Source organism: Ambystoma mexicanum, chromosome 8, assembly GCF_040938575.1.
Source record: "Ambystoma mexicanum isolate Mex_15411 chromosome 8, UKY_AmexF1_1, whole genome shotgun sequence".
In the NCBI taxonomy this organism is placed as follows: Eukaryota; Metazoa; Chordata; class Amphibia; order Caudata; family Ambystomatidae; genus Ambystoma; species Ambystoma mexicanum.
The window spans coordinates 323,488,642-323,509,622 of NC_090929.1; positions in this window are offsets into that span (position 1 = coordinate 323,488,642).

A 20,981-nucleotide genomic window follows, 5' to 3' on the forward strand; every position below is an offset into this window, starting at 1 on the left:
AGGGAACAGAGGGAAATACCAGACTCAAAGGACCCATACAGCAGCTCCAGAACCGGTACCCAGCCAGCACCCAGCGTGCCCTGCTAGGGTCTGATAGCAAGCTTCCTAGGTGGAAAGTGCCGGAGTGTCTCTGGACACAGGACAAGGCTGTTGCCGGCTAACACCCTCCTGAGCTTTGGGCGGTCCGCCTTAAAAGGACACAAGCCATACGAAGAAGCTAAGAGGAGTGCCACTCAAGCATCATCCAGCATCCATCTTTTTAAGGACAATTTTGAGACAGTCGAGTCCTCGAACCGCATCTGGCTGCACTGCTGACTGTTGTCATGCCGTAGTCGCCAGAGCCATCCGATACACCTCTACCTTCATTCCAGATCCACCAACCAGCACAGAGACAACGATTCTTGCCCCCGATCTGCTGCGCCAGGCAGCCTACAGACATCCGTCCAGCCTTGCTTGCCTGGTACCCGCAGCTGTCTCCCACCATTACTCTGTCTCACTGGCAGCGAAGCACCCTGGATCCACCTCAACTCTGTTGAGCACCAAGAACTTCTGCAGCACCAGTTACAATGTGTTTGCGCCCACCTGGTCCTTCTCTGAAGGCCCCTAGAGACAGTTACTACCCTTTGCCCCTTTGGTGTTCAAACCAAATGATCTTGAACTATAAGACTGATTACTTTACCACCTACCCTCCTGTCAGTATCCAGAGTGCATCCCTTTCCTTTGTGAAACTGTCTGTCCTCTGTGTTCCTTTACATTGTGTGTTGTATTTGTAGTGTGCTAGAACTGTTTGTTTTAGTAATAATAAAGTAGATAATTTATACAACCTTGACTGGACAGTCCCTTTTATCATTGGGTAATAATTGAATTTTCACTGTGTTGCAACTGACCAACAAACCACAACCTTGTGGAGATAAGCCTGTCGTTCCGTCCAGTTACCAAAATTGGACAGGAAGTCTTATAATACTCCTCTACATCCATAACAAAGATCACACCTCGTTGGTGGGTGCCCTTCATAAATGTGGATCTGGACTACAGTAATAGCCAGTTGATCGATATTATGTCTAAACAAGTCCAGAGACTCCAAAAAGCCCAGAATGCGGCAATTACAATGATCATCAGGCTGGGCAAAACCGTCCATATCTCACCTTTTCACTGTGCACTACACTGGCTAGCAGTAGAAGAATGCATTAGATTTAAGATAGCTTGCCTTATCTCTAAATGCCTTAATGGTCTTGCTCCAGCATACTTGAGGGAAAAGATCTGACTAGATCAACCTTCAAGACATCTGCGATGCAGAGATTGTCATCTTTTGTCTCTCCCTCACTCAGCTTACGCAACAAGGGGAGACAGAAGATTTGCAGTTTTTGGCCCAAAACTATGAAATTCACTTTCGATAGAAATCAGGACCCTCAAATCATTATATCAGTTTCATAGGGCCCAGAAGAAATTTTTGTTCAGATAGGGTTATCTCATGCATGTGTGTTTGTTTGTACCACTTTTTGGGCTTGGTTCTGATTTACATGAATGTGTTGTTCAAACTGCGCAGCTATGCGGTTTGGTCTGTCATGTGTGTGATACAAATGTAAAATAGAAATACAAATAATGTACTTCTATTCCAATCTGTTTGGATCCCTTCTGGTGTACTAGAGTTGTGGGGTTGATTGGTGGTTTAGAAACCGATATTCATCCCTGGACCACTGCTGTCCCGGAAGTTGATTCGTCACATGTGTGGTCTGACAACTGCACCTAGACCAGTGAGCCCTACCTGATGGAAGTCAAAAGACATAGTGAAATAAATCAAGGAGCACCGTTAGTGAACTGGTAAAGCAAACCAGAATGAAGGTCAACCAGACCTATTTTGTGTTGGACATTGAAAGAATGAAACCAGTGCAAGTGCTGCATTGAAATCTTGGGGAAGGCAACCCTGAGATTTGAGAAACTACAAATAATGTCTTGAGGACTGAGCCTCAAGAGCCCCTTTTTGTGTGAACTGTATTCCATTGAACTTGGGAAGCGAACCCCAAGGATCATGTTGAACTGTATTACCTTGAACTGGGAAAAGGTCATCTTGAGACTTTTGTGGAACTTTCTTGAACTTGCGGGAGGGGAGCTGAAAGGGAAGCTAAGAGCTGGAAGAAGCTCAGAACTTTACATTGATCACCATTTCTTTCATTATTGACATCCCTACACATTGTTTAACTTTAGTTGTGAGTGCAAGGGCAGGTTGTGGAAACAAACAGACTTGAAGTTGAACTCTTTGACTCAGACTTTCCTTAGTTTCGTTCAGGCAGGGATATCCCTCCTTAGCATAAGGCAAGTTAGGCCATCTACCATCGTGGCATTTAAGTTACTGAAGTTATTTTTCTTGAACTGTTGTCTGTGTCTTGCTTTATGATGCCTTCACAGATTGTACCCAAATAGATTATTTTATCTGATATTTGAATTATGAATCCCGAGCAGGAGAGGCCTACAGACCTGGGAAGTTCTTTCAAAAGAGCATGAGAAGGAGGGATAAAAAGAATTTCTGTTTTTGATTGGTTCTAGCCCAACAAATTTAATGGCATCTAATGCGCAATAGTCTGAAACATAGACTGGCTGGATGCCGCATTGTCATCATAAGATCGGGATAACTGGGAAACGATCTGTGTGTCATCAGCATCATTTTGAAAGGTAATTGTTGTTCCAAGGAAAAACTTTACCAGTGGGGGAAAACATAAGGCATGGCATGGTATAATATATTGTGAAGAATAGCAAAAGAGAAGTCCTGGTAGAGCTAAAGAAGGGGATACAGGACAAAGGGTTAAGAGCTGATAAAAGGTGTGGCTACACAAAGGCAATGAACCAGGGGAAGAAGGAGCAGAAAGGGAGGAGGTGATAAAGCAAACATCAAAGATGCTGGGCAATAGTAGCTAATACAACAGACAGGACTTGCAGGGTTAATAATGGAAGCAGTGTGGGCAAAACATGGATCTATGCAGGTTAGTGAAATATAAAATGAGGGAGAGTGTGGGGAAAAGGTTAATGAAGCTAGAACTATCGAAGAGATTTTAGTATTCCAATAGGAGGAAGTTAAATAAAAACTCATAAAAGCAGCAAATCTTAAAGCCCTGGGCCCTAGTTTTTGACCAGTTGTTGTATCTAAATCATATTTACAGTTTTGGGCAAAAATATTAACAGCTTTATTGTATGCAATTAGTAAGCAGCACATTTTGCCTCCTGTTTTCAAAAAGAGAACTCGTGGGAATCCAGCCTATTATTGACCCATATCTCTATTAGATATGGCAACAGAACTATTTGAAAGAGCAGTGCATACACAGATTATAGACAGGGCAAAGGAGCATTACCCGGTAACCGAAATACAAAATGGCTCCAGGGAAGGGGTAGGCACGAGCGAACAAGATCAAAATGTACTCTAAATCTACTGCGATTAACCAGTAAGCCATAAATGGGATTGGGAATACCAATATATTAGGCATTAATGGACCTATGTCCTGATTACGATTGTGTGGACAGGGGCCAGATGTGCACGCTATTGGTGAATAAGGGGGCGACTACAACTCTGTTAAATAGTCTACAGTATGTACTCATGGTTGAGAATACAGGTGAGATACGGGCCAAATGGCATGATATCTATACCCTGACCCTCTAAGATGGGAGAATGACAGGGCTATGGTCTTGTGCCACTTCTTTGCAAATTATATATTAATGATTTAGACTCAGAACTCACTAACCGTAGTGATGTACCAAGGGTAGCGGGTCTCCTGTATTTGATATTATATATATATTTTATATATATGTACATATTGCATATTGGAAGTGAGAACTATCAGTGAACATCTTCGAGTCCAAAGTGATGGTGGCAGGGAGAAGGAAATTGCGGCACATCGCATGTGGTGTAAAAAACAAAAGATGCAATGGATTGATAAGTATGGCTACCTGGCCATCACTTTTTCAAGATCATTGTCATGGGAGTAGCCCATTGATAAAGCATTTAGTCACTTGAGGCAATTGAATGCTGCCGCTTTCCACCTTGTGAAGAACATTGGTCCATTCCCAGTGAATCATGTCTCATGAGTCTATCGATCCCAAACGGTGGAAATGAGGAGCCTGCTGGCCAAGAGGTTCCTGCCCATTTCCAATTTTAGGGCTTTTATGCTTCCAAAGATGTGGACAGCAGCAACCCTGCGAAGTCCGCTATAATTGCGGGTACAAAATGCATTAGCATTCACTGCACCGTAAAAGTAGTTACATTGAGTAATAATAAAACCCCCTAATGACAACGCTTAGAAAGCAAGAGAGATGGAGAGAGGGACAGTGAGAGGAATCTGGCATGAATTGCTCGATTCAAAATAAGTGCTTTTATTGTGTACAATGTGTGTGTTCCCTTGCCCATGTGTCTTTCTGCATATCCTTTCACCACCACTGGTGGCAATTTGATCTCATCAAGTTATGTGGTTGCCCTTGGGCTCGCATACCTGAGTCCACCTCCTGTCCTTCTTGATACACGCCTTTCCTTTGCATGGGGTTTGGCCTTGTACCACATTGTCTTCATGTGTTATGCCCTTTGGTACAATGAATGGAGAATGGACCATTGGAGTGGCAATTTAATGTGACAAGTGTTCCTAGTATGCGTGAATGTTCGAGTGCTTTCTTTCACAAAGAGCAATCCGTCATTCCAGCTATTCCGCAAAGGCCTCAAAACATGGCTTTTCTCCCAAAACCAATACACGGTATGAGCAAGTAACGAGAAACTACCTATCCCACACAAACAACCATAGTAACACATGTTTTTGTATGCCCTGTTCTCTGTTCTCATTCTTTATTTATCATATTATATCATTGTTACTGCATGTATGATATGTACTGTACAAGTGCCTTGATGCCCAAGGGCTTAGTGTGCTATACAAATGCCAAATAAATAAAATAAATAAATACATCAAACATGTCCTCAATGAACTACATAGCCCCAATCAGCAATCTCATCTTCCAAGGCAACACATTGAATCACAATTTAACCACCTTTCTTTTTAAACGGCTTAATTTATTACCAAAATGGTTGCTTGTTAGTCATTCAAAAAAAGTGTATTTTGCAGCAAGCACTTGCCCTTATCACAAAGCTTCCTTTGTTGTGTGAATTGAAAACTCAAATGTGTTTTTTGATTATCACATAACTTTGCATTCTGGTCAAATGGAAGGTGTCCTTTATTTGAATTTCATCTTTTAACCTTTTAATTCAATGTTTACAGTAGACAATAAAAGCTCAAACATAGTCTTAGTCCATGGAAGTTTGTTAAAGCAAATGCCTTCATAAGATACATGTATCTCCCTTAGTTTGTGGATACCCCTGCCTTAGTCCCACATGTACCTGGTGCAGGCCCACCTTATTAGCAAATCCTAGCTGCACCACTGCTTTGCCCATAATGCCAGTAAAACATGTCATGGCACTGTATGAAAACATGTCCATCTTGGCTACCCCAATGTAGGCCAATATCCCACATAAGAAAACTCTATATGTTAGCTTTGGCAATAATGCCAGTAGAAGTGCTATGACACTATAAGAAAATATGTTTACAGTGGCTGTGCAAATATAGCCCAGTATGCCCACTTAAGAATACGTACGATGTTGGCTTTGCCCATAATGCCAGTAGCATAGTATGCCCGCCACTGTAAGCAACTGTCATGGGTATCAGGCAGGTAGTTGGGGCAAGCTGGGTGGAGGCTTGGCAGGCCTGGCATAAGCACACAGAGAACCCATAACAAATCCCTCCCTTCATTCCTGCCTAGTGTTTGTAGTAACTTCCTGGTTACCACTTCCTGTTGCCAAACAGGAAGTGCATGATAACTCATGAGCTCTGTAGTGTTTGGGTGTGGCTGGCTATATAAGCCACACCCAAGTTTCTTCGAGTGCTTTGTGTTGCTTACTGTGAGCTGTATCAGCAACACACGTGCCATGCTCTGGGTGAACCACATCTGTTTACCTGCTCCGGATCCTCCTACTTCTGCTTACCCGGTCTGGATCATTACGCTTTAGCTTACCTGGTTCTTACTCCACGCAGCAGCTATCTCCAGTCAAGAGGGGACTTCTACACTGGCACCTGTAAGAACAAAGAAGAACAGCGTTAACACGCGTACTTCTGTAACGCTGCGCATATTCACCGAATCTTCCCGCGATGCTGGAATCCAGGTTAGTTGCATGAGCGCACAAACCCCTGTAAGAAAGAAGAGACATTATTAATTGCGCTCACTCCAATAACATGGACACTTATTTCACTGTGCTTTCTCTCTCTCTATGCGGTGCATACCTAGCAAAAGCCTATGTGCAAACTTACCTAACCACCAAGGGCCTCATTACACGGACGGCGGTGGACCAAGGTGCTACTAGCACCTTGGTCCATGCCGGTAAAATACCGGCACCGCCTTGGTGGAAAGGGGAATTACCACCCTATGCCAAGGTTGGTGGGATGGTAATTCCCCCTTCCCCCATTGCCCTTCCCCATTCCCATTTTTGCCCCATAGGGCATAATGGGAATGGGGAAGGTGCTAATTACGGCACCGCAAATTGCGGTACCGTAATTAGCTCCCTGGTCCCTTTGCGGGTTGGTTTTTAACGCCTGCTAAACAGCAGGTGTTAAAGTACCTACCCGCGAAGGGACCTCGTAGTAAGGCGGTACGTGTTTACTGGTACCGGTGCCCTTACCGGTACCGGTAAACCCTTACCGCCTACCGTGTAATGAGGCCCCAAGTTTCCAGTAGCGCTGAACCCGGACTCCAGGCGCCAATTCCACATAATTTCTCCTGCAAGGGAAAGGGAGAGACATTACCAGGCGCGCTTGAATTGAAGGCGCTGCGCAAACCTACCAGTAGCTGGCTTCTACACGCAGAGCTACTCACCAATAAAAATACCGGCAAACAAAGACAATACGGACAATTTTGGAAAACTCAACATTCTCCGAGCAACGTTCACTTGTGGGAAGGACTTTCTAGCCAGTGAAGAAACTGGCGCCTTGAACTCTTGGCCTCGCTGTGAAGGCATAAAACAGCGTCTGGCATCTGAACTCAGCCTACAGACATTGGCACCAATCACATGAGTGAATTGCACCCCTCAAATGCAGGATGGAGTGCACACCCTACTAAAGATCAAGGTAAGCCCATAGGGGGACATCACAGCACACAGTAAAGAGAAGGGAAGGGCTCAGGGGAATCGGGTGAATTCAAGTCTAAGTGTACACCTTGTATTTGACAGGTATTCCTCCGGGTGAAACAGGGGAAGTGAAGACTCAGGGTCAAGGGAGGCTCGTCCATCGCTCCTGCAGAGACACAGGTGAGTGTGACAGAACACGAAGCCATCCTCAATACCTCTGCCCGAGCGATGGAAACCTTCAAGGTAGACTAGCTTTCCCTATTGTTAGGTGAACTACGGGCGGAGGTGCATGCAGCCTGCTCAGAGACAAATGTCTTAAGGTAGTCAACAGGGACAAAACCGACGTTTTGGCAAGACAGCTCCTACAGACCCAAGCTGGTCTAGCACCCCTACCAGGTGGAGTTCCACAATGGCAGCCTACCGTGGCATCTGTAGCCACATCCATTCAGGTATTGCTTCCAGGCAACATCCCTTTAGCACCCCCGGAACACTTCTCTGGGGATTCCAAGAAATTTGGAGCATTCATGAATCAATGCCGGCTACATTTCATATGCAAACCAGACACCTTTCTGAACGAACAAGCTAAAGTACCTTTTGTCCTCTCCTATTTAGGAGGGCACGTGGCGGACTGGTCTGTCCCGTTGGTGCTTAGGGACGACCCTTTACTGAGAAATTACCCTGGTTTTCAGCGTGAACTGGAAAAACTATTTGCCCATCGGACTCGAGGTCAGGCCCTGGATGATGAGCTACTCTCTCTGCGACAGGGTGGTCAGGATATAATCTCATATGTCGCCACATTCAATCGCTTAATAGCCGAATCAGGTTGGTCAGAGAAGAAACGAATAACGTTATTTTAATGTTGACTGAGAGGAGAATTAAAAGATGTCTTGGCGCAAGTAGTAAACCTCCCGAAGATTGCAGTGAATACATCGACCTAACTATGCAACTAGACCACCGGTTAGAGGATCGCAAGGCTGACTGAACCAGATCAGAGCAGAGACCAGTGTATCTCTGACCAAAGGAAGCGTCCCATCGACAGGCCTCAGAAATACACTCAGAGCCCATGGAATGGGGTGTTCTCAGGGGACCACTCACCAAGGTGGAGAGAGAACGGAGGCGTCAGGAAAAACTTTGCTTATATTGCGGCCAATCTGGTCACTTCCTCCGGAACTGCACGATTAAACCCCCATGGAAGACAATGGGGGTACTAGATAACATAGGGGAAGACACAGGTGCGGTAGTGAAAAACTCCAATGCCCAGCAGATGTAGAGGTCGATGTGTCCAGCCAGGAATGGAGCACTCACATCTCAAATTTCAGTATTCCTGTGGTTTTGGTAGACGGTTCACAGCCCACCTGAATTCATGTCCTCAAGGCTTTCATAGACAGTGGGGCTATTGGGAACTACCTGGACATAAACACAGCAAAGACCTTGGGATTAGCATTTCACCGTAAGGACACCACTGAAAGCGTGACAGCTGTGGATGGCACACAACTCCTTTCGGGACCAGTAACACAGTGTACTTCTACCATCACCTTAATCTGCCAAGATGGCCACAGAGAAAGTATTAGATTTGACCTTATCGCTGCACCCCAATTCCAGCTGATTCTTGGGATACCGTGGCTAGAGACGCACAACTCAAAGATAGATTGGCGAGCTCAAACCTTATGATTTTCCACAGAATGCGCCTCTTGTTACGACATGAAAGGGATCAAAGGAAGCCCATTGTTAGCTTCACAGGAAAAGATAGCAGGTTTAGGCTTGGTGGGCACTTTACCAGAGGAATACCAGGAGTTCCAGTATGTGTTCGCGAAGAAGCAAGCTAATACTCTACCACCACATCGAGTTTACAACTGCCAGATCGACCTGTAACCAGGGGCACAAGTACAGTGCAGCTGCATTTATGCATTAACCGAGGAAGAAAACACTAATCTACGGACCTACTTGGATCAATACCTGGCCAATGGCTTCATTAGACCATCTAAATCACCAGCCGCCTCCCCACTCTTCTTCGTACCGAAGAAAGAGGGGGATTTAAGAATGTGTATTGATTACCGGGCCCTAAATCAAGTCACTATAACAAATAAGTAACCGTTACCTCTGATACCAGTACTCATAAACCAGGTGAGACAAGCGAAGATTTTCACCAAGCTAGACTTACGCGGCGCATATCACCTGGTACGCATGAAGAAAGGGGACAAGTGGAAGACTGCGTTCTGTACCCACTATGGCTTATACGAATACCAGGTCATGCCCTTTGGGCTTTGCAATGCCCCGGCTTTGTTCCAGCATTTTATGAATGATGTGTTATGGGAACTCTACGATGTCTGTGCAGTCGTCTACATCGATGACATTCTGATCTACTCCACCACTCCCCAAGAGCACATAACGCACGTGTGAGCTGTACTCTGCAAACTGCGTGAAAACCAACTGTACGCAAATCTAGATAAATTCTCCTTCCATGTCACCGAGGTACAGTTTCTGAGCTAAGTACTGACACCGCAGGGGATCAAGAAGGACAATAGAAAAGTGGAGGCAATCCTGACTTGGTCCTCACCCACGTCTGTAAAGGGAGTACAGCGTTTCCGAGGGGTTTTCAAACTTTTATCAATGCTTCATACCGGGATTCTCAAATGTTGTACATCCAATATCGTCCTTGCTGCACAAACACCGAAAGTTCAAATGGACACCAGCGTCGGAAGAAGCTTTCCGAGCTCTCAAGGAAAAATTCACCTCAGCTCCAATTCTGCAACACCCACAGCCCGATTTACCGTACATCGTGGAAACTGACGCTTCAAGCATTGCCATGGGGGCCGTATTGTCTCAACAAAATCCTGAAACCGGATACCTTCACCCCATTGCCTTTTGGTCAAGGAAATTTTCCCCAGCAGAATTAAACTATGCAATTTCTGAGAAAGAACTCCCGGCAATCAAAAGCACACTGTGTGAATGGCGACATTACTAACTAGGAGCAAAACACACCATCACAATAATAACAGATCATCGGAACTTGCAATACTTACGCTCAGCAAAAGCTCAGTCTTCTAGGCAGCTCCGTTGGGCCCTATCCTTAATGGAATACGACTTTGTAATCACCTACCGTCCCAGAGTTAAGAACGGGAAAGTGGATGCGTTATCCCGCATTGGCACAGGAGAGGAAGTTTACAATGCCTCTAACCCGGTGGAGATCAAACCCAGCCATAACATTCTTGGCCTCTCCATCGGCCCATCTCCGTTAAGTACTCTGTCAGAAACAATCAAAGAAAATATGTCTGAAGAAGACCTACTGGCTTGGGACACAAAGGGAGATCAGTTCACCATTCAAGCCAAACTACCATACTACCAAAAACGCCTCTACGTTCCAACTAAGGATCTGCAACAAGTAATCATATCAGACTACCATGACTCGTTGTTAGAAGCCCATCCGGGTATAGCCAAAACCATGAAGAAAGTAAGCCAATCTTTTTGGTGGCCAAATTGGCGAGAAGATATTGCCACCTACATAGGCACCTGTGAGGTGTGTGCACAATACAAAACATCCAGGTAAAAACCAGCCGGCCTCTTTCAGCCAATCACCATTCTGTCAGCGCTCTGGCACACAGTATCAATGGACTTCGTCACTGATCATCCCCCTAACTCAGGTTATAATACCATCCACATAGTAGTGGACCTCTTCTCCAAAATGGCCTATTTCATAGCTCTAAAGGGTATTCCCTCAGCTCAGACCCTGGCGCAGGTTTTTCTAGACCAAATCGTCAAGTTACATGGATTCCCTACCATAATCGTTTCTGACAGTGGCAGACAATTTGTATCTTGTTTTTGGAAAAAATGTTGTGCCCTGGCAAGAGTAGAAGTCCGTCTGTCTTCTAGTCGCCACCCTCAAACGGACGGCCAAACCGTGCGCACAAACCAACCCATGGAACAGTATTTGCGCTGTCTATTACACCAAACAAGCCAAAGCTGGACAGAAATTCTATGGATGGCAGAGTATGCCTACAACAACTCAACATATTCATCAACCCAAGCAACACCCTTCTTTACTATAGATGGTCGAAACCCCAGAACGTCAGTCTACAATCCGCCAGAAAAGTTTGAAAAGCCTGCAGTAAAGAATCTACATGCCAGCATCATGAAAGCAGCCATAGAAGCCAGCAGGAACCTACAGCAAGACAAAGAAACACAGAAAAGAAACGCTGATCACCATCGACGAAAAGCCACAGATTATCAAGTGGGCGACTCGGTCTGGCTGGCAACTAGACACATTGCTTTAAAGGGTCCCAAGAAATTTCAGCCTAGATACATTGGTCCGTATACAATAGAAAAAAAGTAATTAATCCAGCAGCTATGAGACTGGCGTTACCTCAACATATGCGTATACATCCCGTATTTCACGTGTCACTATTAAAACCAGCACACCCAGGAACCCGAACTTCCACACCTCCCGCACCCATAAGAAGCACCAGGATATGAAGTAAAGAACACATTAGATTCCAAACAAGTACGAAAGACCCTGTATTATTTGATTGACTGGAAGGGGTACGGACCCCACGAAAGATCATGGGAACCCAGCATGCACGTGCATGCCCCCCAATTGGTGCGGAAATTCCATCGGGACCATCCTGAGAAACCAAAGCCCTCATACACACCATTGGGAGGGGTCTTGAGGGGGAAGACTGTCATGGGTATCAGGCAGGTAGTTGGGGCAAGCTGGGTGGAGGCTTGGCAGGCCTGGTATAGGCACACAAAGAACCCATAACCAATCCCTCCCTTCAGTCCTGTCTAGTGTTTGTAGTAACTTCCTGGTTACCACTTCCTGTTGCCAAACAGGAAGTGCATGATAACTCATGAGCTCTCTAGTGTTTGGGTGTGGCTGGCTATATAAGCCACACCCAAGATTCTTCGAGTGCTTCGTGTTGCTTACTGTGAGCTGTATCAGCAACACACTTGCCGTGCTCTGGGTCAGCCAGCATCTGCTTACCTGCTCCCGATCATCCTGTTTCTGCTTACCGGCTCCGGATCATCCTGCTTCTGCTTACCTGCTCCGGATCATCCTACTTCTGCTTACCCACTCTAGATCATTCAGCTTTAGCTTACCTGGTTCTTACTCCACGCCGCACCTATCTCCAGTCAAGAGGGGACTTCTACACTGGCACCTGTAAGAACAAAGAAGAACAGTGTTAACACGCGCACATCAGTAACGCTGCGCATACTCACCGAATCTTCCCGCGACGCTGGAATCCAGGTTATTTGCACGAGCGCACAAGCCCCTGTAAGAAAGAAGAGACATTATTAATTGCGCTCGCTCCAATAACGTGGACACTTATTTCACTGTGCTCTCTCTCTCTCTCTATGCGGTGCATACCTAGCAATAGCCTCCGTGCAAACTTACCTAACCACCAAGTCTCCAGTAGCGCTGAACCCGGACTCGAGGCGCTAATACCACATGATTTCTCCTGCAAGGGAAAGGGAGAGACATTACCAGGTGCGCTCAGATTGAAGGCGCTGCGCAATCCTACCAGCAGCTTGCTTCTACATGCAGCGCTACTCACCCACAAAAAAACCAGCAAACAAAGGCAATACGAACAATTTTGGACACTCAACTTTCTCTGCGCAACATTCACTTGTGGGAAGGACTTTCTAGCCAGTGAAGAAACCGGCACCTTGAACTCTCGGCCTCGCTGTGAAGGCATAAAACAGCGTTTTTGCATCTGAACTCAGCCTACAGTCATTGACACCAATCACATGAGTGAATCGCGCCCCTGCAAATGCAGGATGGAGTGCACACCATACTAAAGATCAAGGTAAGATCATAGGAGGACATCACAGCACACAGTAAAGGAAAGGGCCCAGGGGAATCGGGTGAATTCAGGTCGGAGTGTACACCCTGTATTTGACAGGTATTCCTCCAGGTGAAACAGGGGAAGTGAAGACTCGGGGTCAAGGGAGACTCGTCCAGCACTTCAACAGAGACACAGGTGAGTGTGACAGCAATATTTTCCTACCTACTGGCTTCACCAATGTAGGCCAGTATCCCCAGATAAGAATCATCTAACATTTTGGCTTCGTTGATAATGACAGTAGAAATGCAATGGCAATGCCACTGTAAAAAAAACATGTCCATAGTGGCTGCAACAATTTTGGCCACTGTCCCCACTTAAGAAAACTCATCATGTTGGCTTTGCCCCTAAGGCCACTGAAAGTGGTATGCCACTGTAAACAAATGTTCATACTTCTTTGGGGACCTGGTGACCCCCAAATCAGAGCCTCTCCTCTCTTCCCAGTGGCCCATATGCGCATTCATACACATTCACACAACACTCCCATTCTCTCATACACATGCACACCCATACGCCACAATATACCATATACTACCATGCTCTCATTCACACATGCACCATACACACATTCACTCTACAACATATACGCTGCACTCATATTCACACACACACCCATACACTACGAAATACACACTATGCTCTCATTTACACAGACACAACCCCTCGATTACATGCACACATACATACATTCATTCATTCAAGAATCCAAACTGCACTGACTTACCTAGTAACTGTAAGCATACTACCCCAAACGACACAAAGAATAAACTATGTATGTTTTCAGAACAAATAAGGTTTTGTCAGATAATTTATTTCCCTCGATATAAGGACTGTTCTGTCGGCCTAATCATCTGGACGCCTTCAACGCTGCAAGGTAATCCCTATCTCCTTACTTATCCCCGTAATGCAACCAGCATTTTCGATGACACGCTACCTTTTGTAAGTGATTTCAATCCGGCACCCACCCAAGTCACGCCCAGTGTGTAGTGCTCAAATGAAACCCTTATTTATTTTATCTATAATTTCAATATTCTGAATGATATACCAATCGTATCTCACCCCTCTCCTTGAAACCCCCAGTCACACTGAACCAGAAATCAGGCTAGTTTGCAAAGGTAAATATTTATTTATGTATTTCGCATTTAATCACAATATATTTTAATAGGTAAAAACGATCACAGGGTGACAGGACACTGAATAATATCTTTAATGCAATATGAATCAAGCGATGAGCACAAAGACAAATGCAGCACAGAAAATAATACTTTTGAATTGGTGTAAAACAGATAGCACTATGGTTAGATGTTCCCCCTTGCAACACCCCTCAACTCACCAATAGGCAAAGTAAAGAGATTTGAGGCGAGAGCAGGTATCCAGGAATAGCACAAATCAAACAGAATATCATTCCCACCTTCCCCCTTGAAACACAAGAGAAAACGGAATTGACCTTTTAGCGGTCAGGATGGCTTTGAAATTGTCTTTGGAACTGACTGAGCAAAAACACCAAATGTGGTCAGAAATACTTAAATTGTCATAAATTCCTATGGGAGCCGCTTTGAATAGTTGCACACAATCACAAGCAATGATTTAGTCATAAGAAAACATTTGAAATCTCAAAGTCCAAGTCGGAAACGATTTACAGCTATTACGTGTAAAATTTCTCAGAATGTAAAATCGTGGCAAACTTTTCCTTATGCGATATTCGCTTTAACAGGAGAATCACACTATTTTGCAATACAGGGTTCTATGGATAGCTAAGGATGTTAGGTACAAACAGGAGTTGAAATTTCTTTTCTATCATGAAAACTGAGGGAGTTTTTGGGGTTTTAATGAGAGACGTTTTTGCAAAATAGGCGCGAGAATGGAAAACGGAAATGCACATTGAAAATGAAAGATGGGTTTGCTTACAATAGATTATGACTATGAAAAAGCGATTGCCACAGATGGATCTTACAGTCACGTGATCAGTGTAACCCGCCTGTTGTGGATACTCTACTTCTTCAGATGAGGAAAGAGTCAGCGCAAAGATAGGTCTAGCAACACTATGGTTCTGAATGAAAGATAGGATGGGTTTGAGATAGGGATCAGACAATGCAGATATATTAGGGTCACTTTTTTTCTTATCAGGGTCACTTTTTCCTATTAATACTCACAGAATAAGTTATTAAATTGGACCGTCAGTTCTGGTCATGGATTGGATCTGGCCAGGAAGAACAGCACATCAGGCACGGTACTGGATCAACTATGCCGCTCACTGGATTTGCACAGAATCTGTCCTTCTTATTTTTGGATATTTCAATCAGCTGGATAGCGAGTTCCTCAGGCAAGCCTAGTGGTAGCAAGCCAGCGAATTTCAGGATCTTAGTTCAAAAGGCCTTCTCATCCCACAGCGCTTCACTGGGGGTTTGGGAATAAGTTTGAGGATTAGGCGTAGCAGAAATCATTAGTTCTCTACTGCTGGCAAGAGTCTTGGCATCTGGATCTGGAAGGATGTTAAAGCTGGATGTAGAATGCTGGATCAGAGTGCTTCGCTGGAATCAGGAAAATGAGTGAATCAGTGAGTCCCTATGTGTTGTCAGCTGTCTCTATTTATCCTTTCAAATGACATCACAAAATGGGTCTATGGGCCGGCTTAGCTAAGCTTGCCCCTGTGAGCTGGGATTGGATCAAAACTTCATCTCTGCCTTGGATTTGAGTGATTGGATGAAGGCCGGATGATGTCACATTTTATGGTTTGCTTTTCAGTTCTCAGAAACCTCCCTTTAGCTACTGGTCTGAAAATCAGATTTTATACTGAACACACATTTCTACAGTGGTCATTTTTACACAAATCACACACAAAGATGCCGTATTATATGCAGCATCTGTTCCTCAAAATCTCGCAGCTGTGGGGACTTGTTTCAACTTTCTACAGAATTTTGTAATTTTTGCTATGAACGCAATTTCCAAACTTTATGCAAATTTCCACAAATGTGTGTGTTTAACATAGGGATGTGTGTGTACATAATCACAATTCTAGTATTATTACATTTCACATAAAACCACATATATTGCCATTCCTGTCCAGAACATGTCACACAGTTCTGCCGCCTCTTAAAACTTGCAGCCAGAAATGAGACTAATAGATATGTCCTTGGTATATTTTTCACCATTTTGAATCACAAGTTATGAGTCTTTAAAAATTGTTCTTTGTTCATGCTTAACAGTAAACGGCATGCCCTTTTGTTCTCCAGGAGCATCCCACTCCTTGTTTGTTCCTTCCAGGAGCCATTTACGACCCTTTCACACCTCAGTTTCCTAGGCTGAAGGGCCTGCTATTGTTCATTTTCTTTCTGTAGACAAGAGTCTGGGTTAACCCGCAATCATCATTTCCCTGTGAGTTCCAGCTGAGAGGATATCCCTCCCCCTGGGAGAAACCTGTTTGTCCACTTCCCAAGGGTTGCAGCTCAGCCAAGCTAATTTATTCTTAATTAAAGATCCAGGAAAAACCAAACTTATTGCATCAAACATAAATACATTACTTTCTTAGCTTTCACTCTGTGGGATAAAAAGCAACTGAGATCTTTATTCTTTTTAGCCACAATCCTTTTTAGGTTTGCTAATCTGGCAGACTTTTTAGTTTTGATCACTTTGAAGTTTCATCAGTAACTCATCTGACAGCTGTCATTCAGGTAGCCCAAGGTACTGCACCCAGATTTTGACAGGGTTTGTCAGTTTACAGAAAATCCAGTTTGTCTGATGAACGTTTTACTCTTCACATTAGGACTTTGTATGTTCACAATGCTTTGTTAGATTACATGAATTTTAGCGCCAAGGAAGATTTTGAATGTTGAGAAGTGTTAAGTTATAGGCATTTTGGAGTTTTTAGCACAAAGGAAATGTCATTTATAGGCACCTTTTGAAGTTGCACCTTTTGCAAAGCCCTACTTCTTTCTCTGCCCTCTGTTGGCTGGTCATGGAGCCCACTGGCACACTTTCTGCAAGGTGTGCTCTATTCCACCACACATGCACCATGGGTGGCAGGTTGTGCATCCCTCTTTTTGTGTTCTGAAGCACACGGTTTTTATAGGTTTTTTGGCATGCACAAGAGTTTTGCCGCCATTGTTGCAGTTCCTTGCACTATACTATCAGAGTGATGCCACATAGCACAGCAGAGTGGGTCAATACATCCCACACTTTATGTATACCGACTCACACCTCTCCCATGGCGCATGCCCTTTCTCTGCTTGATCCGTGCATCTCTATGCCTGCGTGTCATTGCTCCCTTGAAGTTCACTTGTCCCCCCCACTTTTTCTCGGCAACCCATCTGACAATGACTTTGAACTGCAAGCCGACCTATTAAGCACTAAGAGTAACATGTATGCAACCGTAACCTTATGCAATGAGAGTAACATGTATGAAGCAGCAACCGTAAACATATGCAAAGTGAGTGACACGTAACTGTAATATAACCTTAAGTAATAAGCGTAGCATGAATGCAATTGTAATCTAAACACTGTGAGTAACTTGTATGCAACCTTATCCTTATGCAATGAGAATACCATGCATGAAGCAGCAACCATAAACATATGTAAAGAGTAACACGTACATGTAATGTAACCTAAGTAATAAGAGTAACATGAATTTAACTGTAACTAAAACACTGAGAGCAACTTATATGCAACCGTAACCTTATGCAATGATGGTAACATGTATAAAGCAGCAACGGTAAACATTTGAAAAGAGAGTAACACGTAACTGTAATGTAACCCTAAACAATGAGCGTAACATGAATGAAACTGTAAACTAAGCACTGAGAGTAACCTGTATGCAGCCATAACCTTACGCAATACGAGTAACTTCTATGAAGCAGCATGTAACCTTAATGCAAAAAGAGTAACACGTAACTGGAAAGCAATGAGCATAACATGAATGTAACTATAACCTAAGCACTGAGAGTAACTTGTATGAAACTGTAACCTTATGTAATAAGAGTAACACGCATGTAACAGTGCGAAGGGTTTAGTGCACTATACAAGTGCACAAATAAATAAATAAATAGACATACAACACTTTTTTTCTTTCTTTGCCTGCACAATGTAGATGCCTTAGGACTCCCTCCAGCACCAGGGCTGCCACACACACTGCCTGCATGGCCTTCCAGCTCCTGTGCATCCTGCACACATGAACCAAAAAACAGGGGCGGTGTGTTTATCAAACACTTCTCTCTTCCTTGTTCCTGACATGCTTGTTGTAGTCATAGTGCCTCCAAATCACACAGCAGGCCCTCATAATGTTGGTTGAGCTGCAGGAGCACCCCCTACATTTTTATTGGGCCTGCAGTTTCCCAGCCTACAGACCTAATGAGCCATGCAGGAGTGGCAACGCAAAGCTCATCCAGCCTTTAATGGGCCATTGGGCATGCACGGATGGGGTACTTTACCCCAACAAAATCAAGCCAGGAGGGCATCTTATGGTGCTTGCTGCAGCCGAGGCAGCACCGAGTGTTTTCACTGGCATGGGAATTCTAATAATAATAATTAGCATGGCTCCTCCATAATGGTTGGCAGTCGACCTCACATCACCCATTGTGGACGTGTCGCCACTGCAAGGTTCCCACCATTCTGGCCAACTCCTTTGCAACTATTGAGAGATTGTTTTCAATTAACCAGTTAGCAGAAGAGAAATATGAGAACAATAAGAAAAGAACAGGCTGTGTCCTCAGTCTTGCAACATAAATTGTGTTTATTGATCAATTCAGCAAAACCGAGGCCCTGGCATCTATCCAAGATCCTGCTAGGCTGAAAGTTGCTCACGAGGGAGTCATAACATACTGTTACTCGACACTTGAAGCCGAGCAACCTCTTTAAAGATGCATATGTCACACTCATTTCCACAATTGCATGAATCTACTGGGATGGAAATGGCTGCAGGGAGAATGAGAGAGTGGTGATATGTGCCAATAAGGATCGAGGCGGTGAGGGCAGAATGTGAGATTTTTCAAATGAATGACCTCCTCAGGCTTTCTTTCCTATTTTCTTGCCCACTTTCATATTGATAAAATGCCTAATGGTTTCGTTGTTCCTTTAGAGGTGCACAAAGAGTGGTGTGGTACGTTGCGAACTATTAGCAGAGGAGATAAAAAGGGGGGATGTATAAGGGTGAGAAGGGGTGGGAGGCAGGCAGGTCTCGAGTCCTAAATAAAAAAGTAACACAAGCATTGGGAAGTGACGTCACAAGAAGTGAACGTAGGAGACATTTAATGATGTTTTGCTACAGACCTCATCTGGTTTTGTGACTAAGCAGGTTGCCTTTTGGGTTCAAGTCTCGGCTCCGCAGTTGCACACTTCACACTGTGGGCCTCATCACGAGTTGGGTGGTATCCCAGCTGGGATACCGCCCAACTGTATTTGCATTACCACCAATCCGGCGGTATTACCGCTGGATCACGGGTTGGCCAGTAAACGAAATTCCCCATTGGACTCAATGGGGAATTTTCAGTGCAATTACCGCCGGCGGTATTACCGAGCAGTAATTGTGCTGAAAATCAACATTTTTCCAGCGTGATTACCCCGAGCTCTAAGCTGGGGGTAAACACCCCATACTCATGTTTGGCCGGACCCTTAAATGCATTGGTAATAGCATTACTGCCGCATTTAAGGGCTATTGCCCAACTCCTGATGAGGCCCTGTGTGTAGAAAATGTTTACTTTGTTCATTCTTTAAAAACACGGGGGCAGAGACCGCCCACTCAAAAAAAGTGTGCGGATGCTGTCGACCCGCATAGTCCCTCGAGTTGTGCCCTGGAGGCAGGGGTGAAAATAGTGGATGGCATAGTCGGAGGTGAAACAAGAAACAGGGAGTGGAGACGTGAATGTATTAAAATAAATGGGAGAAAAAGAAATGGAAATCCTGAAAATAATTTCGCATTGGAATATGAATGTAGGGGCTGATTCTCCAAAACTTGCCAATTTCAATGTGATACACGTGTGCTGGATAGCCCCTCCTTCCCTTTAAGACAAGTAGCAATATCCTGCAGATGGATGGGGATGCAGATTTTATTCATACATCAATAATCGAAACGACTCAGGTAATTTGGCAAAAGGAAGACTGTTTTATTTTCAATGATCAAAAACAGGGAGTCCAACGAACATCAACCCACTCGCTCAATCCTCTTACTCAATGCATCTTAAAAAAACTGGGTTCTTATACCCCTAATTAGTCATCAATGATGGTAACCTGCGAACTGCCGATGTCATCCTATGTGGCAAACTACAAAAACATATGCGCAGTAATGAAAGGCTCTCAGTGAATATCTAAGTATATGTTCTATACTAGCATGAGTCAGTGAATGAAAGTGTTAGGGTACTTAACATCAGGTGGGGCAACTAAGCCCGCCCCTCAAAATGGCCACTATGAACGTCACTAAATGTACAACGTCCCATTGGCTGCAAAACTATAGGACCCTTAATTAGACGGTCCTCTATAATTGGTTGGCTTCTAACCTCCGTCAGTACTTTTCCACCTATATCTAGCAGTAGGCAGGCTGCACATCCAGGTGCTGGCAAGCTCGTCTTACTACCATTTTCCCACCAATTAGCATATCAATCCATCATCACCTCAATGGTCTAGTGTCAATTAGGACTTTGAAATTCGGCCTTGAGAGTGTTCTTAGCTCCGATAAATTCAGGGAGTGAAGGCACGGTCTGCCATCGTGCGTAGGTGTGACCATCTCGTTCATCCAACTTCATCTTTCCACGTGACTAGAGACCCGGGAATCGAGCTTCTGGTGCATTTAAAATACTAATTCTTCATAGACCTATGACGTTTTTTGTTTTTGTCCATGCCTTCAGAACAGGATTTCTGTTCTTTCACACGATTTATATCCAATGTCAGTTTGCTCCAGTTTGATAAGTCCTTGGCTTCTTGTCTCATCCAACCTTGCCTTCTGAGATTCATTCTGTAATTCAACTGCTTTTTAACTGTGACACATTAAAATGAGGCCTTCTCATTACTGTTCAGCA